Raw genomic sequence first — 8,901 nt, 5'->3', positions numbered from 1 at the left:
ACTGAAAGCAAATGTTAAAACAGGCATTTGAACACCATACACAACATCACAGTATACTTTTGCACTTTTGTGAATTGTACTATGACTGCACTAGTAGCAATACCATTGGTAGATGCAAACTGCATTTTGCTGGCTTAGTAGCAAACTGCAAAATGATAACAAAGTTGTCTCTAATGTATAATATATTCTAATCCCATGTAAAATTCTTTCACTTAATGTTCTGCGTTAACAAAAAGATGAAAATAAGAACCTGGTCAAAGAGGCAAAACAATAGGAAATTTGTGTTAAATTGGCAGAAATTCGGACAAACAAAAAGGGACGTGCATCCACATAAAGTGGATATGCTTGTGGAAAAGGTCTCCAAGCTTTACAGCCAACTGAAAGCACTACAAGAGGAGGCACGCAGAAGGTTCTGGGAATAAGGCCAAAAAAAAGCAAGAGGACAGAAGATGAGGAAAGCTCACCCACCTGGACACACAGAAAAAATGACAAAGGGGACCACAAGAGCCTTAGTTCATCACCGAATTGTCAAGTCTTCTAATTACTGTGTTGCCCTGACATTTTCCTAACAATTTTCCTGTTTGTTTATTGTTTCTAGACAAGCTCCCCAAGACATTCAAAAGCACTGCAGTTGGGCTCTAATCCTACAAAAAGGGTTGAGTCGAACATCAAGCAGATTTTGAACCTAACCCACGTCAGGGTGTTCCTTTTGTACATGTGGGGGGCAAGACACAACACCCCCCCCCCTGCACTTGAGATTTGTGGACCAACATGTTAAAATAGTAGGGTAAGCTTTTTGGTTTTGGTGTTATTGTTTAGTAACGGTTTCCATCACTGTGACATTCATTCATGTTTGTTCTTTGTTTTAGCTGTGTAAGGCAGCTGAGGAGGGACAAATTGGCCTCTACCTGCAAACATTACCTGTTGGATGTAAGGAGGTTCCTCGCTTTCCTCAGGGAAGAGAACATCCCACAGGTACTATTGTCTTATTGGAAGCTACTTTCTGTGTGTGGGATTATCTTTGTCAGGATCAAGCTCTTTCTAGAACAGGTGTTAAAATACCTTTTTGGATGTGTCTTTTTCTTCCTCTGGTTCATCTCTCCCAGGCACACATGCTCTCCCTGGACACTGTGATGAAGACTGAGCTCTCCAACCTGTCCAAAGAAATAGTCACCCACCGCCTAGAGTTGCATTCGAAGAAGAGCAGTAAAGAGAAAGTTTTCTATGATACTTTCATTCTTTTCACAGTTTATGTGTAACTTGGCTTTTTAAAATGGTAATTATCTGATTGTGTAAAACTTATGATTCTTTGTGATTGATTGAATAATTTTACAGAGAACCTTCTGTTACCGACTCAGATTTGCACCTTCAAGGCGTGGGTGATCTAGCAGATTCCAAAGAGTCTTGGTAAGTAACTAAAAGGTCTTTTCCACATTTAGGTTAGATTTGGATAATGCATATGTTTAGAGGCAATTACCTTTTTTTCTAATTTGTCTTTGAGAAAAACTCAGGAAACACCCCTCAAGGGTGTCACTCACAAGGAGACATGTGGGTCTCCTTGCTGGCAACATTAATGCAGTCACATGCCACAGGAAAGGGGTCCTCTACTGCGACCGCATGAATGATGAATACATCAGCAATGTAAGTAAATGTCAACTTAACCAAGCATCAAGTGTATTTTTACATATTACTTTTGTACATTAATGTTTCTTTATTCCACCTTAGCTGTAATATCGCACATCTTTTTATGTCCAAAGTAATGCAAAATTCCACAAGACTGCAGCCATGTACAGTAGGGCCAAGCTGGAAGCTCCTGGAATTTTCCTGTCCGTGCCACCTCCTGCCAGGCTGCCACCAGGACATTCTATGTTTGTTTGTTTTTTTAATTAACTGTGCTGGTGGGGGGGTTTAACAAAATCAGGGAGCTGGTGACAAAGGTCTGGGAGGAGTGTGGGGTGCCTCATGTCACCACCACACTCATCACATCCTCGTTTTCAACACTTTAAAGGAAAGTTCATGTGACAACTTTTTTACTTTTTATGATTTTGGGGTTGGTGTAGGTGCTGGGTTCTGCTTCTGCTCTGAGGATGCCCTCAAAACTCGCTCTTTCCCTTTTTCCTAAGCCCAGAGACATCTCCAACCCGGCCCTCATGAGGGCCATGTGCCACAGCACCTCTTAGATGCTGGTCCTTCCTCAGTTGAGCCCCAAGGGGGGAAAAAACATTGAGCCTGAGCCCAGACCAAGCAGACTTTCCACATCACACAAGGTATGCCACACCAATTTTGCCTTACACCTAGTAAATAAAATTGTTTAGACTTACAAATCAAGATTTAGGAGGGACCCATTTATCTTTCCTTGTAATAACATATTCAAAACTCAACCCAGGTTTTCCTTATCTGGCTATGAGTGCATTTAAATAAAAAGTGGTAGTGTTTGCACCATATGACCAATTGCAAACATGGACAAGTCTACAACAGCTGCATATTTTACGCAAGATGAGCAAACTATAATATTAAGAATTAATAATGCAGGCTAAAAGCAACACAGTTGCTGCTGCCAAAGGCAGGGAGGAAAGCTGGCAAAAAATTACAGACTGTGTGAATGCATAAGTTAATAGGCTTATCAATATCACTTCCCCATCATTAAGTCAAGAGTAGATCGGACTATAATTACAATTGTGTATTCCATTAAATTAATGTGTTGCTTAGATGTATTCTTAGGTTGTGTAAAACAGTTAAGCCTTATTCTTTCAGCTGCAACCCTGTTAAGAATAAGAAATAAATATGAAAACATAATTCAAAGTAAGTAGACTTACTTGTGAATCTTATAAGGTCAACAAGTACAAGGCTTTAGTGCTTTAATCACTCTCTGTTTTAGGATGATATGATATTGGTATAAAAAGGCCTCTAGAACAATGAAATGGCTTTGAAACTGCTTGCAGCCAAAAGGGGGGGAAAAAAATGAAGCAAGGAACACTGGAGGGGCCCTCCTCTACAGGAGTACACTCCTGCTGAGCAGCTGGCCCTCTCCAATAATCAGGGTCACTCCTTGATGGAAGAGGTGGAAGGGGGTGTATCATCAGACCCCGGTGAAACTGGCAGCTTCAAACAAGGACAATTTGTATGGGGTATGTTTCAATTAGTCAATGTTTAAATACTGGGTTGCTAATAAAGCATGATTATATAATATGATAATTACTGTGGGAGTATGTGTATTTGCTTTCTCTGCAGTTGATGGAGAGACATTGTTGCTGCCACCAACCACTTACATGCCACTGTCCCATACAGAGGTAACAGTGAAAGTGATCTGTCATATATCCTGGCGTGTCAGTAGTTACTGATCATGGATTAAATTGACCATTTACATTTCTTATTTTCTCAGGTGGAAGCCCTAGATGACCAAGAGACAGTGTCTGTACACTCAGAGAGCTTTGGGGGTACACTTTAGTCTTTTGTTACCAATTTTATCCTGTTTTCAATTTATCTGTGTTATCTTAACACAGATGGTGAGAGTGTCTATAATTGATTAATCTTTAATTACTTGCAAATGGTGGTGGTCTGCAAATGGGACAAATAACTGCTTCAGGTACTCTCCATCAAAAAAAAAAGAAAAAAAAGAATCAATTGCTTCCATTGCTATGATGTTAATTTTGCAGGAAGAAGGAAATCTTCCTCCCCCACACACCCACCTCCACCACCCCAGCCTCCACCTTTCTAGTCTTGATTTGAGCCCACTCTATACCCATGAGCGTTTTTCTCATGGATGTATAATAAGAGCTGGATACTGGACTAAAAATGGTGCCCAGTTAGTCCAATAGGAATTGCTCGGCTGGCACATATGCCAAAAAAGTTTCTAACTTCCAGGTTTGCTTCCGCGTTGTGCAGCCCAATATGCGCAGTAGTGTTTCCCCCGCTCGGCCCATAGACTTTACATTGTGATGACGTCACAGATGTATAAATCTCTTTTCTCGGCACAAGGAAAGTTTTACAAATATAAAACCTCCATGGATCAAAAGTTCATAATAGGCTTGAGAATAGTCAAAGTGCATCTTTCTTACAGTGAGCCTTGCAAAGGGACGATGCTTAAATGTTAAAGCCAATGTATGATTGGTTTTGTTTGTTTCAGGTAGGAGCAGACAGTGTGAGGTCTCTATATAAGAGGACATTAGAACTCAAGATTGAGAACAAAAAAATTTTTAATCAAAAAAGTGAAGCTTGAGGTGGAGAAACTAGGAGTACAAAAAGAGGGTATTCTAGTAATGTAATTTATTTCCAGCCATGGGTTACAATTAAACTAAATTGTATTTGTCTTCGTTCCTAGGAATGGGAGAACAAAAATAATTGGAAAAATAAAGACTTATAAATGAGGAAAAAAAAGAGGCATTTTCTTAGTTTTTCTTAATTAGGTAAAAAATTGCTGTGTGATAGCCTCCACCACTGCCCTGCCAGTAGGGTGGTGTAGGGCGATGGGGTCCACAAGATCAGGGGGTTGTTGGCTGACAGGATGGATGTATGTATGGATGCTATATTGTGAAGCACAACACATACTGTGACTATTTGGCAAGCCCGGTCTGGGGCCCCTCTGAGCCCACGTAGGCAGCTGAAGTGGGCTTTCAGTATTCCACAAGTAATTTCTATCCTGACCCTTGTTTTGGTTGTTGAATTTATTTTGTGGCCCTGCATTTGGGTCAGGATAGGCGGTATTCAAAAAGGGTTGGCTCTGTCTCCTAGCAGCAATCCCCTGAAAAGCCCTGAAGATAAAAAGGAAGATTGTCATGATCAGTATCACAAAATGCATTAAAAAAAACAAACAAAAAATTATATGTACAGTTGCCCTACCTTTGCTCAAATCTGTGGCACAGTGCAGAATCCCTAAAGATCTGGGAGTCAAGGACTGACTCAGGCTACTTTGCCTCAGTGCTGGCGACCATGCAACGATGGTCACAAGTCATCTGCAAAAGCATTTGGGGTTAATAATACTTCCAAATGTAGCATCGATGTGCATTTGAAAGGACTCCATGGTAGAGAGAAAGATAGTCCCACTGTGACACCTGTGCTGTGTGAATAATTCCATATGTGCTAAAAAGAAATGACCTTTAATTATTCAGGCTACTGCATTTTTTGCAAACCCTTAGTGTTCATGCAGGCAATGTGCCAGTATGACCTAACAATGAGCATCCTTATTTATTCTTTACATGAAGATTGATGCTGTGGAATGACTTGCAATTGACAAAATTGCCTTCATTCTCACCTAGACGTGCTGTGATGGGAATATGGGTGCAATCTATGGCACTGATCACTCCAGGGAACCCTATGAAAAGGAGTAGGCTGCATTGAATATACAACAGTTAACGTCATAGGGTCTACATTATTTATAGATCAAGTAGTCAAATTAAGTTATTGTCTACTTGCTATTTCATAAAAGCCTTTTTTTATTCACTGTGTGGGCAACTGGCCTGGAAACACAACAAACACATCAAGTAGCTCTATTAGAGCAAGAACCACCTTGTGAATTGCAAGGGTTCTCTGCATCATCCACAGCATACATAAAAACACCTGTAGCAAAAAATACGCAAGCCAATGTATACAGTCTGCAGGACTGCTGGTGCACAACTTCAATGTGTCGCACTGGCAACATACAGCTCAAGAAGCTGACAAAGCCATTCCCTCCATAGAGAATCTAGATCATATAGATACTCGTCAGGGAAAGCCAAAGGATTTTGTCAGTCTCTGAAAACCCTTGCCTTCCTAAGAAGTGTTTTTTTCCACTATTCGCACACTGAGGTCCACAAGATCTTCTAGGAATGGTGAAAATTTTCCAAGAGAACTGATTGGTCAGTATGCAGCGCTTTTATACGTGTTGATCTGTTATCTCGAACATACCCTGCTCTGGAGCAGGTTAGATGTGTCTAAGTACCAAGTGTAGAGAGTCTAGCTGAACTTTCCAGACTATTTGGACCATACACCTGAAGTATTCCAACTGGGACACAAAGAACGAACGTCAATACCAGCACACCATCGCTATCAACACACACACACCTTCTGCTGTCTGATGCACATACAAACCACCACAATCTCACAGAGGGCTGAAAAGGAGCACCTACAACGGATAGGGTTGGGTGAAAAACGTCTCACCTTTCAAGTTAATGTGTCTCACAAGGTTGTGCTGAAAGAATTATGGTCGCACACCATACTGATAGACACTGAAGCCTCTAAATGTGCAATCTGCAATTTTGTAGATTTGCCAGCAACAAATACAAATGACCGTCATATGTTGTCATTCCAGACTGCTCCTATCCTCCGTAAATCCCCATATCAAAACACACAGTGTTCAGACTGAGCATTGGTGCCTTATATGTAAATGAGTCGACATACTGTGTGTGTGTGTATATGCCTATAAGATCGAAATCGGTTAAAAGCAAACTATGCTCATGAAGGAGAGTCTTTGAATTCTAATATAACGAATGAAGATATGAAGTGCTCTCCAGCTAAAAGATCAGTTTCAAATCCATTTTGCACTCTGTACTTGTTTTGAAGCAAGTGTATGAATATTTATGCCAAGTATTTTTCCTTTTTGTGCTAGGTGACCAAGAAAGCCCTGGGGAATTTATAAATTTCATCCTGGCTGTGTTAAAATTGAGAAATGCAGGAGGGTTTGAGTTAATGCACATCTCTGGGACTACGGAGGAGCTGTCAACTTACACTTATTCTCTGTCCCAACGAGGGCTACACAGTCAGACACTTAAGGACTCAGGGAACATGATACACCACGCCACACTCTACATCCGGCTCCTGCAGAGGAGTTTGAGTATGGACAATGTAAGAGAAGATTTATTTTAATTTTCATGCAGTTTAATCTGCTATTTTGCATCCATCAAATGAATGTCTTAATGATATTTGTTCGTGGATAACCTGTGACCAGTTTAGTTGTTTTCATGTAGAGTAGTTGGACCCCTGATGTCATGTTTTAACTGTGAGGTCACAGTTAAAAGTACTGCTTTGAGTGTAGAAAAAAACCCAGACATTGTTTTAACTTCAAGCTGGTAATTTTAATTTCTCTTTAATTACATTAGAATCTTATTGAGTACAGATTAACACAATTTTAGGTGGATGCACATTGTGCGTAACAGGAAGACTGATTGGATTCCTTATTATATAATTATTGCTGTTTAAACACATTAACATACACAGCATGTATACTAATACTGTGGTTAGTAGACAATGGTTTTTAATTTCTATACGGTTAAGTAATAACTCCTCACTTTAATTCTTTTAAAGTCAATCACAGAGTGAGAGAAGAGGTGAAGGGGAGAGTGAGGTTAGAGTTGGCACCAGTGTGCCTTCACCTCACAGGAGGTTGTACATTTGGTGGAGGAGAGCCAAGACACAGGTTCAGCTCAGGGTTTGTACTCTCTCTAGATTAATTTTAGGGATACATCTAATAACCAACCTTAAAAGTGAAACTTTGCAGACTTTCAACAAGCATTGTATCTTTACAATGTGGGTAGCATATGCATATCGTGTGTTTTGGTGTTGAAAAACAGGGTGTGTTTGATGTGAAAAATGCAGTTGCCTAGAACAGTAGCTTGAATTCATTTTCACCTCTGCTTTCAGTGACCTGCTCTGTGTGCCTGGATAGCTCCTCAACTTTGAAGGGAGTCGTATGTGTAAGCCTCCAGTACACAGCCTCTCCACCACCAAGACTCCTAGAGTGCCTCCCTGCGGCAACACATGGTAGCTGGGTATCATGCAATCCCAGACTGAACTGCATTGGGATCTCAGAGCAGCAGTGGGGCCCAGAGGCATGTTGTGTAGTCCCACCAGTAAGTGGTTGCGCCCTGGTGGGGTTAAATAGCACCCCTCCCCACCGGCCTACATGTAACACCTGCGGCCGAGTCTGCCTCTCACAGATTGGACTTCACAGCCACAGTAGACGCTGCACCAAAACCAAACTCCCAGGCACAAGAAATCTATGGTCTTCCGAGACTGCGATGCTGCTGATGATGAGTATATGCAAATGAACAATGTTTAACTCACATGTTGCCTGCACCCAGAGCTCCCCGCTCATTTGTCAGCAAAAGTTTGGAGAAACTTTGGGGATCTGCCTTAGACTACAAATTATGTTTCCACATTTTCTGTAGTGGTGCCTTCAAGGGACGGTAAAATGCGGATCTCCCAAAACACTCCTGTCTACCATGTTATGCTAGCGATAGGGAAAACCAGTCATTAAGATATCACACTACTAAATATTTTAAAATATCAGTTTATTTGGAAGAAAATTAGTTTCATGATACGAGCCCGACTATCACACTGTTGAAGAGTCTGGAAGAGGAAGCGACCACTGGAGTGACGTTACAGCCGCAGCCTGACTTCGGCTGTTGAGTTTCTCCGTGATTCTTAACACCAACACAAACTATCTTTACAACTTATGAGGCCCAATATAGTGCTGTTTAGTAAGATAAAACAGAGTATGGAGGAGGAAGCAACCATGGGAGCTGTAACAGTGGCAACAGAGAGAGAGGTGCTGCAGCCGGACAGGTGGCTCATGACCTGGCTCGAGTGGCCACAACAAAAGGGAAACACACCATGATAAAGCATCAACAAAAGATATTTAAGCAAATTAACACAAATTAAAGCTATAACTGAATATTTATAATATGAGGTGTGGAATTCAGTGGGATCAGTAGTGTATGGTGATGCATGGATGGTGAGTGTGTTTGTGTTGAAAGGTTCATGAAAGCAAAGTGAATTAAATGAATGAATTACAATAAATTAAACCAACACAACCGAACTGAAAGGCTGAGGAGCAAAGCTGCAGCAGAGCAGAGAGTCAGCCAAAGAGAGAGAACTGTGCTGCAGCCAGGACTTAAATAACCTGGGGCGGGGCCCTCAGGTGTTCCA

The 8,901-nt window shown here is 41.1% G+C and overlaps 3 long non-coding RNA genes across 4 annotated transcripts; 2 read left to right on the top strand and 1 right to left on the bottom strand.

The window, feature by feature from the left end:
* The first annotated feature begins 882 nt into the window (after positions 1–882).
* Positions 883–3,290, top strand: LOC121881526. Of its 2 annotated transcripts, XR_006091794.1 has the most exons (6): positions 883–975; positions 1,107–1,206; positions 1,336–1,407; positions 1,502–1,641; positions 2,124–2,267; positions 3,232–3,290. It is a non-coding gene; the product is annotated as an uncharacterized LOC121881526 (long non-coding RNA). The 2 variants fall into 2 exon arrangements; XR_006091793.1 differs by having other exon boundaries at positions 883–1,206.
* A 967-nt stretch (positions 3,291–4,257) lies between these two features.
* Positions 4,258–5,311, bottom strand: LOC121913959. The gene is made up of 3 exons (XR_006100419.1): positions 5,252–5,311; positions 4,840–4,952; positions 4,258–4,751 (listed from the first exon to the last, which is right to left on the bottom strand). It is a non-coding gene; the product is annotated as an uncharacterized LOC121913959 (long non-coding RNA).
* A 1,175-nt stretch (positions 5,312–6,486) lies between these two features.
* LOC121913960 lies at positions 6,487–8,613 on the top strand. Its single transcript, XR_006100420.1, has 2 exons — positions 6,487–6,819; positions 7,615–8,613. It is a non-coding gene; the product is annotated as an uncharacterized LOC121913960 (long non-coding RNA).
* The last annotated feature ends 288 nt before the right edge of the window (positions 8,614–8,901 follow it).

The sequence above is a fragment of the Thunnus maccoyii genome, chromosome 16 (assembly GCF_910596095.1).
Source record: "Thunnus maccoyii chromosome 16, fThuMac1.1, whole genome shotgun sequence".
Classification (NCBI taxonomy): domain Eukaryota; kingdom Metazoa; phylum Chordata; class Actinopteri; order Scombriformes; family Scombridae; genus Thunnus; species Thunnus maccoyii.
The sequence above is the reverse complement of the archived record's forward strand: the minus strand, read 5'-3'. Positions and strand labels throughout refer to the sequence as shown.